The 12,270-nt window shown below is 42.7% G+C and overlaps 1 long non-coding RNA gene across 1 annotated transcript in view; it reads right to left on the reverse strand.

Annotated features, from left to right (window-relative positions):
* Window positions 1–6,173, reverse strand: part of LOC134207054 (uncharacterized) — a 36,302-nt gene extending 30,129 nt beyond the window's left edge. Inside the window, exons 1-2 of the long non-coding RNA XR_009978350.1 lie at window positions 5,984–6,173; window positions 5,190–5,789 (exon numbers count right to left, since the gene is read on the reverse strand). This is a non-coding gene — a long non-coding RNA (uncharacterized LOC134207054). The remainder of the gene's footprint in view (window positions 1–5,189; window positions 5,790–5,983) is intronic.
* Between the last annotated feature and the right edge of the window lie 6,097 nt (window positions 6,174–12,270).

Consider the following 12,270-nt stretch of genomic DNA (forward strand, 5'->3'; position numbering starts at 1 on the left):
GAAGGAAGAAGAAAGAATAAAGAAGAATGAAGGAATAAGGAAGAAGGAAGAAGGAAGAAAGAAGAAAGAAGGAAGTAGGAAGAAGAAAGAAGAAGGAAGAAGAAAGAAGAATGAAGGAAGAAGGAAGAAGGAAGAAGGAAGAAGGAAGAAAGAAGAAAGAAGGAAGAAAGGTGAAAAAAGATAGAGGGTAGAAAAAAGAAGTAAGAAAAAGGAAGGAAGAAGGAACACGCAAGAAGGAGGCAGGAAGCAAGAAGAAAGAAAAAGGAAGTAAAGAAGGACCACTCGTAAAATGAGGTCATTTTTTTAACTATTCGGCCAAACGGCATTCGGCCAAACGACCCGTTCGGCCAAACGGCATTCGGCCAAATGGCGTTCGGCCAAACGGCATTCGGCCAAACGGCATTCGGCCAAATGGCCTGACACCCATAAATATACATCGTTGAACTCAGACCGTATTTAGTGAAATCAGTTTTTATATTTATATTTTTAAGTATGGAACGGACTCACCATATTTGAAACTTTCCAATCCATCGTTTGTGCTTGACCATTTTGATCCAACCATAATCATTCTCTATAATCTCGAAATCGTCTCAAATATATATTAGTTGGGTAATTGTCGGAAAATTTTGAATCATTTTGAAACATCAGCTCATCGTAATCATCTGGCTCTGGATTGAAACAAGTGTCCTCACATCCTTGCCTTCGCTCACCCGGTCAGCATTTATTGACAGCAACTATAACTGGACCTTCATGGCAGCATAATTTATCAAAAAAGCACAAACAATGTCACTAAGAATTGCTAATTTTAAAACATTCACTTTAGTCTCAGAAACTTGACTTTTTTTCAAAGGAACGGTTTTTTTTTGACGGAGGGATAAAAGTTTGCGTCCTTCTTTCTACAGCGCACACTACGATCTCAACTAAGAATATTAGTAGGGTGGTTCAAAAAACGACCCAGCACCATCACGCTCACTCGATTCCGTCCCATGCTCCGAGTGTCCTAAAAAACCGATTTGAACAAAAGCAAGCCGGTTCAAGTTTGTATGAAAACTAGAATGGGAAACTAAACCGTTTATTACACTGATTACGGCGCTTTCCCTCCAAACGCTGACCAAAAGAAAACCCACATTGCTGAAAGCAACATTCCAGAGACTTTAGTGAACGAAAAACGCACCGCAGGAAAGATCCATTGATTACGTAATGCAATTATAGCATTTTATACTCCACTCACCCTTATGTCACACTTTTTTATGAAGTATCTGCCCCTGGTACGATAGTGTAGACTAGACTAGACTAGAAGTATCTGCCCCTGGTGCGATAGATATCACAGACAAATTCTGGGTATTTTGTTGAATTGCACGTTTCACTGATGCCTTCTGAGAAGCCTAATTATCATGCGAAAGAATCGCAACCTAGATTAAAATCGACTCCCAGCTATTGGAACGACCATTCAATATGGATTGTTTATGGAGTTGAAGCTCTTACATATTTCATCCCGTCATATAGTCTCCCCCCTCGCCATCGCCCAATGACGGAGTGCCAGAATCAGAATAATGTTAAATTCAACCTCGCCATATCAACTGTCATACAAACCTGAAACGACCTGCGCACGGTAAGCCTATTCAAACCAGCCCAAACCATTGGATGACACCCAAATTATAAATCATAATCAACTGAGCGTGGCGAAGCAAAATTATTTTTTGAGCCACCCTACTTATTAGTTTGCTGCTGCCGGTGCCGGTGCACCGCGGTGTTTACATTCGCTCCGCGATCAGTTTTTAATCGTTTTTTTTCGGGCAAATCTAGCAGTTTATACTAAGTTTTCGGTTCAAATAAGTGACTGATTTCAAAAAGTGGTGTTTAATTTGCATTCTATCAACATTTCGGGCTGCTCATGTGCGGAGAAGTGAGTAAAAACTTGATTTTTCCAATGCCCTTTGAGAAGAAGTGAAGTGCAGTGATGAACCCAACAAATCGCGGACGGCTATTAAATTGGCACGAAACTGCTAATTTATGCTACAATTCGAGCCGGAATACATAGGGTTCATTGAAGAAACATGTTCATTATCACGGGAAGTAAGGAAATATGCTGTGAACAGGTTAGTAATTTGAATAATTAACTTTTGTTCGATGCTGTTCGATGCATTCGAATGTTGGTCGGAGAGGAGTGCGGGAGGTGTGGGGTTGGCCCGTGGAAGGTCCGGTGCCATATTGGCTGCCATCGTGGTATTCTTCCAACTATGTCCTTAAGGAGCATTTCCTCAAATTAAGGAACATTTTTCGTTGGTTTAAGGAGCATTTCTTTATTTTAGGGAGCATTTTTCTTAGTTTAAGAAGCATTTTTTATTTGTTTATGGAGCGTTTTATTCATCCTGAGGAGCATTTTTCTTAGTTTTCGGTTGAATAGGGTTACCAAGCAAAACAATCAGCAATAAACTCTAGGGACTATACAATTGACCATAAGATTCTAATTTATGACAGTCAATTTAAGGTACCTTTTGAACTATTTTATAATAATTCTTTTGTCAATATACTGCGCAATTATCATTAATTACATTTTTAATTGTTTACGGTACAATTTTTTCGTTTTTACTCCCTTCGGGGGAGTTTCCGCTACCGGGAAGCTTCTAGTCGGAGTAGGCTAGATCCACCGCCGGGGACTATGCCGAGTAGTTCGTGACGCGTCGAATAATCGGTTTTGGGTAATGGAAGCGCCATTGAACCGAACGTTATGCTCCACCCGGAATCTTTGGACCGACTTTGGTATCTAACCAGTTTCCCGTTGAAGTGAGAAAGTGCCTCGGACTATCTAGGTGAAACATTTGTGTTGGACACGCAATAAACTTCCACGGGTCGTGAGGTTTTCGGGGAAGCTCTAGCCGCCCGGGGACTTCCCGTCGGAGTAGGATAGATTCGCTGCCGGGGACTATCTGAGTAGGTAGCGAGCACTCGAAGAGCTAAATGGCTCAAAGATGCAGTGGTACTGAATGACATGAGGAAGAGAAACAGTGAGCGTCAAAGATTAAGAGACGTGCAAACCGAATGAAAAATGCTTCGATGATAAAAATGTAGCGAACCAGCTGTGCTTGCTAGAGGCTGAACACGTGAAGTGCATAAGCACAGCCCCCCTCCGACATTGACATCCAGTAAGTCCCGGGGGAACAGGGCATGAGAAGAGAGGGTAACTCAAGTAACCTTCTGTTACTTGGGTGGGTTTAGTGGGTCCGGCCTTCTGCCGACCGCGCCAACCCCACTCTCTGAGTGATTATTTCAGGTGTGTGTAAGCAGATTTGCCTCTTCAACCCTCTACAAAATAAAAATAAAACACAAACAGACATCACCTCAATTCGTCTAACTGAGTCGATTGGTATATAACACTATGGGTCTCCGAGCCTTCTATCAAAAGTTTGGTTTTGGAGTGATCATATAGCCTTAACACGGAGAAACAGACGTCTCACTCTACACATGTTTTATCGTTGATTTTTTAAACGGTGGATTCAATTTTTTGTAGGTGGTCGATCGGCCACCGATGGCGCTTCCATCGGTTTTGCTTGTGTTTGACGTTTTCTCACTACCGCCACCTGCTGACATGACATTTTTTTTCCCATATGAATCGCCGAGTCAAGTACGTGACACTGACGACGGCCTTACTGTTTAGACCGATATACGTATTTGTCAAAGATACAATCAAGTGGTGGAATTAAATGGGATGACATTCCACTAAAAGCTCAAAATTATTTTCATACACATGAAAATGTTTTTAGTTTTCTTCGTCTATTTTTTCTTGCAGAAATTAATACGATAGCTAACTTGTTATATATTCGTCAATTAATGCATATCATTTTTACAACCGCGTTTATATAACATCAGTAAAACATTCAAAATGTTAGATGAAGTCATATTTATTTCTTGTTGACAAAAATGCAACAAAGAATAATTTTGCTTGAAAATGTTTACTTCAAACACTTTCAAGCTTTTTCTATAACAAATAAGCTTATCCGTGTCACTATTACAACTTAAATACAACAAGTTTTTTTTATTTTTCTTAGAACGTAGATGTTTTTAGTGTTACTTGGGATTTGGTCGAGCGTGTGACACTTGGCCGAGCAGGTCATTTGGCCGAATAGGTCACTTGGCCGTACAGTAACAAATATAACACGGACATAGTTGATATCGTTACCCATTAAGACGTCTTGTTTCCTACTTCTTACTAATTAATTTTGGGCGAGACAAAGTTCGATGGGTCTGCTATTAATAATGAAAATAATGGTTTCGTTTTTACAATTTAATAAGAATTACTGTCTTCAAATTGGTACTCCAGAGTAACTTTTGACTTTCTTCCAGTTTGATCATCACATTTTTCAAAATAATTTTAGTTATAAGTATAAACAGATGCCTAATCTTGCAAATAGATAAAATCCCATGCAAAACGTACGAAAATTCACTTTATTCGAAAGTTTGGATTTCAATTATTAAAGTTTTTTGAATTCATCTTAACATTTTTCTTCGTATAATAGAAGAAGAAACGAATATGAATTAGAAGAAATTGGACTGTCCATTGTTCAACGATGTACAGTGTGCGGTTTTATGAGTATCAAAATCATAACGACTAAGTTTAAACGAACCCAGTCCAGTTTATCCCTCACCCCTACATAAACCGATACACAACAAATCTATAGAGTTCAATTAATTTAACTAATAGAAATGTGGTGAAATTTGTAAGAAGTTTACTGATGAAAAGACGATGCACCATGCGTCTCCATCTGTCCACATTTTTACAAAATGATGAACAATTTTAAGATCTCTACCTTCGCTGTCCCCTAGGAGGCCCCTACTGACCTAAAAGACACCGAAATCGGGGCCGTACACTAATTGCGTAGATATTTTTATGGAGTTTCCAACCTCGAGGTCCCTCTCCTCCTTCCATGTAAGATATGATTATATGGAGTGAAGGAAAATAGCTGACCACTCCTTCTTCCATAAGCTCTTGCGTAACTAGTGTATGGCCCTTGATATTCTGCACCACACCGCAAAAACGGAATTCACTGAAATATATTTTCAATAATTAACACTCCGAAATTTAAACCCAATAAACCCGAATTATCCCAGCCTAATAATTTCATCGCATTGGATTTGCAACAGTCATATTTAGCACGATCTACTTCAACACCTTTCCCTTTCTTACTCACGTTGTTGTAGGTAGATATTTCTGCGTCCACTGGTTGCGTCTCGCAGCTCAGTACATCCCAAGTTTTCCGTCTCCTCAGCTTACGAACACGCGCAATTTTCCTGCTGCGGCAGCTCGTTCGACACCGCTGCCGTTTGCTCTCCAAATGCACCACTTCACCGCACAGCCGGGGGCACTCACTCTCGATCCTATGCTACTGTGTAACTGTATGGGCAAAACACTTGGAAGAAGACTGTGGCTACAAAATATCGTCGCCACCGATCCACCTCGGAGAAATTCTCTCGCTCCCTCTGGAGTGGAAAGCCGCCACAAACAGTCGACGCGGGGCACCCACAGGCGAAGGAAATTCTGTATCCTATTTTTAAAACACCATCACACTTTCCGCACTACTTCCCATTCGTACTGCTCAGTTGGGGCTTCTTCACTAGATCTTGCATCGATCAGCACCTCCGGTGGTTGCTGCAATTTTTTCTGCGCTAATCCTTCAACACCATGCGTTTCCAGCGATGATCACTCACTGACAAATTTATATTCCACTAAATTTATATACGATTTTCCGGATTCTTTCCCAATTTGCTTCTTTACACCCACTCAAACGGATCTGCTTTTAATGAGATTTTTGTATGCATTCGGGCTTCGATCATCAAAATCACTGCATGTGTTCACTACTATCTTATTAACATTGTTGAAACGAATAGACATGAATTGTAGAATCAAATAATATAGTTAGTGGAAATAGAGATCAGGCAATCGTAGCCCGAATGCACCGTTCTTGATCCAACCCGAGCTACGCACTTTTGATCCAGTTTTCCCCTCGTTTCCACAGCAACCGTTCGATCAGCGCATATTGCGTCTCTTTCGCACCGCCTACTCCTGCTTCCCTTTTCGAACACACAACAACAATAACAAAATCGGTAGAAGAACCTCCGAGTTCGAACTTTTCCTTTTCCTTCGGATCGAAACACTCTCGAAGACGCGCACCAACAAACTGGTGGAAAATCGGCTGCTTGGTCAAAAGGAGGCCACCGGTTTCCCACGGTTTTGCCAAATGCTCTCACGTGGTGCTCTCACTTTGCGCTCACGAAAATATTTCTGGGTAGGTTGCCAAAAACGGAACTTTATGCACGTTTGGCTATTACAAACTGACCCGTGCTGCGATGTGATGAAGAACGAACAATACTGGCAACCCGGTGATCGAGAAGATGTGAAAATATTTACCGACCCACATTCAGAGAGCACAAATACGTAGGGAAGTTTGTTTGCGAAAAAACGAGTCGAAATATGCTTCCCATTAAGCATCGATAAAATTTAAAGCTAAAAGAATATTATTTCTAACATATTTTCCAATAGACCAAAAAACTACAACCTTATGAAAACTAATTAGGTTCCATGAAAACACTAAAATTATCTACGAGAAACGTTAATATTAAGAGATTGGGTAAAATAATTGGTCATTTTAAAAACTTGAAACTTCAAGAAACATGTTGAAATATTCCTTCAATCGGAAAAATGTAATTTTCAATATCAAACTTTGATTCCAACTCATTTTCACTCTCAAGCGCCACGATAATTGGTGCAATACTGTTTGGTGTTTTCTCGCACCATGTGTCTGTTGCTAAAAATTGAAAAGGGAAATGTTCACTTCAGCATTCGAATGTTTGTGCATTTTGTGTTAGGTGTGTGAACCTTTATTCAAATTTCAATCAATTTAGGACAATCTCATCCAAGTTAAATAGATAATAGTTTCTTTGAAGCTGACGATTGAATTTGTGAAGCCAATTTGATTATTATTTATTATTTATTCAGTCTAAGGCCGAAGTGGCCTGTGCGGTATATAAAAGTCTTCTCCATTCGGCTCGGTCCATGGCTACACGTCGCCAGCCACGCAGTCCACGGAGGGTCCGCAAGTCATCTTCCACCTGATCGATCCACCTTGCCCGCTGCGCACCTCGCCTTCTTGTGCCCGTCGGATCGTTGTCGAGAACCATTTTCACCGGGTTATTGTCCGACATTCTGGCTACGTGCCCGGCCCACCGCAGTCGTCCGATTTTCGCGGTGTGAACGATGGATGGTTCTCCCAACAGCTGATGCAACTCGTGGTTCATTCGCCTCCTCCACGTACCGTCCGCCATCTGCAACCCACCATAGATGGTACGCAACACTTTCCTTTCGAAAACTCCAAGTGCGCGTTGGTCCTCCACGAGCATCGTCCAGGTCTCGTGTCCGTAGAGAACTACCGGTCTTATAAGCGTTTTGTAGATAGTCAGTTTGGTACGGCGGCGAACTCTATTCGATCGAAACGTCTTGCGGAGTCCAAAGTACGTACGATTTCCAGCCACTATGCGTCTCCAAATTTCTCTGCTAGTGTCATTTTCGGCAGTCACCCGTGAGCCCAAGTACACAAATTCTTCTGCCACCTCGACTTCGTCACCACCGATGCAAACTCGCGGTGGGTGGCTCACATTGTCGTCTCTTGAACTTCTTCCTATCATGTACTTTGTCTTCAACGTATTGATGACAAGTCCAATCCGCTTAGCCTCCCTCTTCAGTCTGATGTAGGCTTCCTCCATCTTCTCAAAGTTATGTGCCATAATATCTATGTCGTCGGCGAAGCCAAATAGCTTGACGGACTTATTGAAAATTGTACCACTCGTGTTAATCCCTGCTCTTCGTATTACCCCTTCCAAAGCGATGTTGAATAGCAGACACGAAAGACCATCACCTTGCCGTAACCCTCTACGCGTTTCGAATGGCCTCTGAAACTCGAACTACGCACATCACCCGATCCATCGTCGCCTTGATCAACCGTGTCAGTTTATCCGGAAAACCGTGTTCGTGCATTAGCTGCCATAGCTGGTCCCGATCGATTGTATCATATGCGGCTTTGAAGTCGATGAATGATGATGTGTGGGCACTAGAGTGATTCAAATTTTGACTTTTTTGCCCCCCCGATGCTTGAACGATTACATTTGCCATTTTAATAATCCTCCTAAATTTTTAGCAATTTCGGATGTAATTTGACTGTGCACACGTCATTTGAATTTTGTATGGAAATTACTACGAAAACTGACGAAAACGAAAACTGGAAATTACTACGAAAAAATGTGGAAGATCGTTCCGAGAGGTGGCCCATGAACTATTTAAATATAATCATCACATTGCCTACACAGAATACTTCTCAAGCTGAAAGGCAGTTGTTATTGCGAAGCGATTTCTTGTTTGGAAGCAAAGTTATGAAGAAAACAAAAATGCCTCATTATTGATATTGATGTTATTCTTTTACGCGTTAAATTAAATTTCCCACGATTCTGTATTTCCTTAATAACTTTTCTTGCGAGCATCAAATCGTTTCGCAACAAAGACGGCCTGTTTCCTTGTAAAATGTCTTATGTTGCTGATGTACTACTATGTTTTTAGAGCTACGGTTTTCCATGAAAGTTACTGTTTTCATAGCAATTTTTATACAAACTTCAAACCGCGCGTGATCACTCAATTTACATCCAAATCAGCTTAAAATTCAGGTGGGTTAATAAAAGACAAATGCAATCGTTTAAGCATCGGGGGGCAAAAAAGTCAAAATTTGAATCACTCTAGTGGGCACGTTGTATTCGCGGCATTTCTGCAGTACTTGGCGAATGGCGAACACCTGGTCCGTGGTGGAGCGTTCGCCCATAAAACCCGCCTGGTACTGCCCCACGAACTCCCTTGCTGTTGGTGCTAGTCGACGGCATAAAATTTGGGAGAGTACCTTGTAGGTGGCGTTAAGCAATGTGATTGCGCGGTAGTTGCTACAATCTAGCTTATCGCCCTTTTTGTAGATGGGACACACGACACCTTCCATCCACTCCTGCGGCAAAACTTCCTCCTCCCAAATCTTGGTAATGACCCAGTGCAGCGCTCTAGCCAGTGCCTCACCACCGTGTTTAAATAGCTCTCCGCGCGTTCTTCCAGGTCCATCACCATACCGCCATCTTCGTCTGCCACATCGCCATTCAGGTGTTCTTCGAAGTGCTGCACCCCACTTTTGGATCACGTCACGCTCGTTCGTAAGAAGGTTCCCGTTTATGTCCTTACACATATCAGGCTGTGGCACGTGGCCCTTACGGGAACGGTTTGACTTCTCATAGAACTTTCGTGTGTTATAAGCGCGGTACAGTTGCTCCGTCTTTTCACGGTCTCGATCTTCCTCGTGCGGCAATCTCGCCCATGCTGCATTCTTCTCTTCCACTAACTGCTCACATTCGCCGTCATATCAGTCGTTTCTCTGATCCAGGGCACCGTGCCAGGTGCAGCGGTTGCGGTGCTATCAATGGCGAATTGAATATTTCTTCAGCCATCTTCAAGAGACGCAGCGCCTAGCTGCTCTTCCGTTGGGAGTGCCACTTCCGGCTGCTGCGCGTTTTCTTGGGCTAGTCTACCGTCTTGTAGCCTCCCAATGTTAAGCCGCGGCGTCCGACTTCGACGCGTGTTGTACACCGTCGAGAGTTTTGAGCGCAGGCATACTGCAACGAGGTAGTGGTCGGATTCAATATTCGCACTGCGGTAAGTGCGGACGTTCGTGATGTCGGAGAAGAATTTACCGTCGATTAGAACGTGGTCGATTTGGTTTTCCGTTTCTTGGTTAGGTGATCTCCATGTGGCCTTGTGGACATTTTTGCGGGGAAAGAAGGTGCTTCGGACTACCATTCCGCGGGAGGCTGCGAAGTTTATGCATCGTTGGCCGTTGTCATTCGATACGGTGTGCAGACTATCCGGTCCGATGACCGGTCTATACATTTCCTCCCTTCCTACCTGAGCGTTCATGTCACCGATGACGATTTTGACGTCCCGCAGTGGGCATCCATCGTATGTCTCCTCCAGCTGTGCTTAGAACGCTTCTTTCTCGTCGTCGCGTCTCCCTTCGTGTGGGCAGTGCACGTTGATGATGCTATAGTTGAAGAAACGGCCTTTAATCCTCAGATTGCACATCCTTGCGTTTATTGGCTGCCACCCAATCACGCGTTGGCGCATCTTACCCAGCACTATGAAGCCGGTTCCCAGCTCGTTGGTGGTGCCACAGCTTTGGTAGAAGGTAGCCGCTCGATGCCCGCTTTTCCACAGGTCTTTGCCGATTATATCGAGTCGCATTAACTCTTATATTGTTCGTAATGATTGGTTTTCCAGGCGGCTTATTGGGCCTGCGCAAACCTCCTGTCTCGTTCGAGGGCCGTCGTGTCAGGGCTGCTTAGCGTCCCACCTAACACCAGGACTTGGGCTTGTGCGCTTTGAGCGGCACACGGTCGCTTTGGTGGGGCCTACTTCCGGATACATGCAGCTTTTTAAAGAGGTTTAACAGGGCCCACTGTCAAACCCCACCACATCCTAGGCAAGCCCTACAACTCGCAGATGGCCTGGGGAGGGATCGTCAAGCCCTTGGACATAGTCCCTGCTGCCCTGAAGCCAATTTGAAGACAAATCATAAAACCCAGATTAATCCACCTAGCAGTGATGGTGCCTTTCACGTGTATTATAAAATGTAACAAGAAAAGCACATAAGAGAGGTCAAATTTGCACTGTAGGGAGATAGATTCAGTTATTTCCGTCAATTCACATTTATTAGCGTTCATTTGAATTTTTCGATTTTGAAAAAAAAAATCAAAGGAGGGAAAAATGGGGGAAAAAACATTCTCTGGCATTTTCACGAGAAGTTCTCTGGAATTTCCACTTTTCAGAGTTCCCGCATGATATTGTTCAAAATGTTCCAATTGCTTGAAATTTCCATTTTGATTTTGTTCAAATTAATTGGTATTTACAAGGGATTTTTGTACATTTTCACGGAAAACTGTATTTCATCTTTCTTTGGTATAGGTGTCCAACAAACCATCCTTTCCCTTCCTCAATATTCGCAAGGACGTGTCCAGGACAGATCTCGACTATTGGAGAGTGCATTGCTTCCATCTAAGAGTTAGTGATTAGTACCAAATCAATATCTGTGGTAACGGATGAAAGTGATGCTACTCTCATACAATAGTCTTGGCTTGTACCACCCATTACTTCTTTTGTTCAGATTTTCGATCATCAACGTAATCTTTACCTCCTGTTAGAAATTTGCACTAATGTGTCCACAAAAAGAGATACAAACGCGATGTGAACAACCATCGAGGGATTACGTCATTGTGTGTCATTTCGAAGCTGTTTGAACTCGTTATCATGGAACCACTGCTTTCGCATTGTAAGCAGCTTCTTATTGGCGATCATCGCGGATCTACCGGCAGTCGCTCTACTTCCATCAATTTACTGTGTCTCACGTCTTACGTCACAAACAGTCTGACAGGACAGGCTCAGGTGTTATACTGACCTATCTGCAGCCTTTGATAAGATGAATAACTCATAAGCTATTGCAAAATTGGACCTATTCGTAGTTAGCGGCTGTCTTCTGAACTGGTATATCTTTCAGACCGGCATCTGATGGTAACTATAGAATGTTCATCTTAAGGTTTTCATGCACTACCCGGTATACCATAAGGGAGTCATCTGGAACCACTGATCTTCCTAATCTACTTCATTGGTGTACACTTGGTTATCAAGAGAACTAGGTTGTCTTACGCAGAAGATCTTAAAATATGTTTGGCAATACATTATTGCATTAACATTGAAGCTTTTACAACTTCACCTTGATTGCTTCGCTAATTTGTGCTCTCAGAAACGAATGATAGTAAACCTGGCCAAGCGCTCTGTCATAACGTTTTGAACCCATAGTTTTCAACAATAGCCTTCTCGGCAAATAAATAGAGCGAGTGAGTCATGTGAAGGACCCTGGCGTCACCCTAGACTCACAACTAATGTTCAAGCAGCGCATCCCTTTCATCGCCGACAAAGCATCCAAAGTACACTGTTTAAAATTTCTCTATTGCTCTCTGGTGCGCTCCACTCTTGAGTATTGTCCTGTTGTCTGGATTCCAGCTTACAACAACGGTACTGAAGGGGGATCTTATATCTTATCAAAACACCTCCTTTTTCTTCACGCTCCTTCTACTTCTTGTTAAACGGCTCAACATTCCAGTATTTCCACATTAATTCATGGAAAGCCTTTCTATGTCTCC

The sequence above is a fragment of the Armigeres subalbatus genome, chromosome 1, assembly GCF_024139115.2.
Source record: "Armigeres subalbatus isolate Guangzhou_Male chromosome 1, GZ_Asu_2, whole genome shotgun sequence".
In the NCBI taxonomy this organism is placed as follows: Eukaryota; Metazoa; Arthropoda; class Insecta; order Diptera; family Culicidae; genus Armigeres; species Armigeres subalbatus.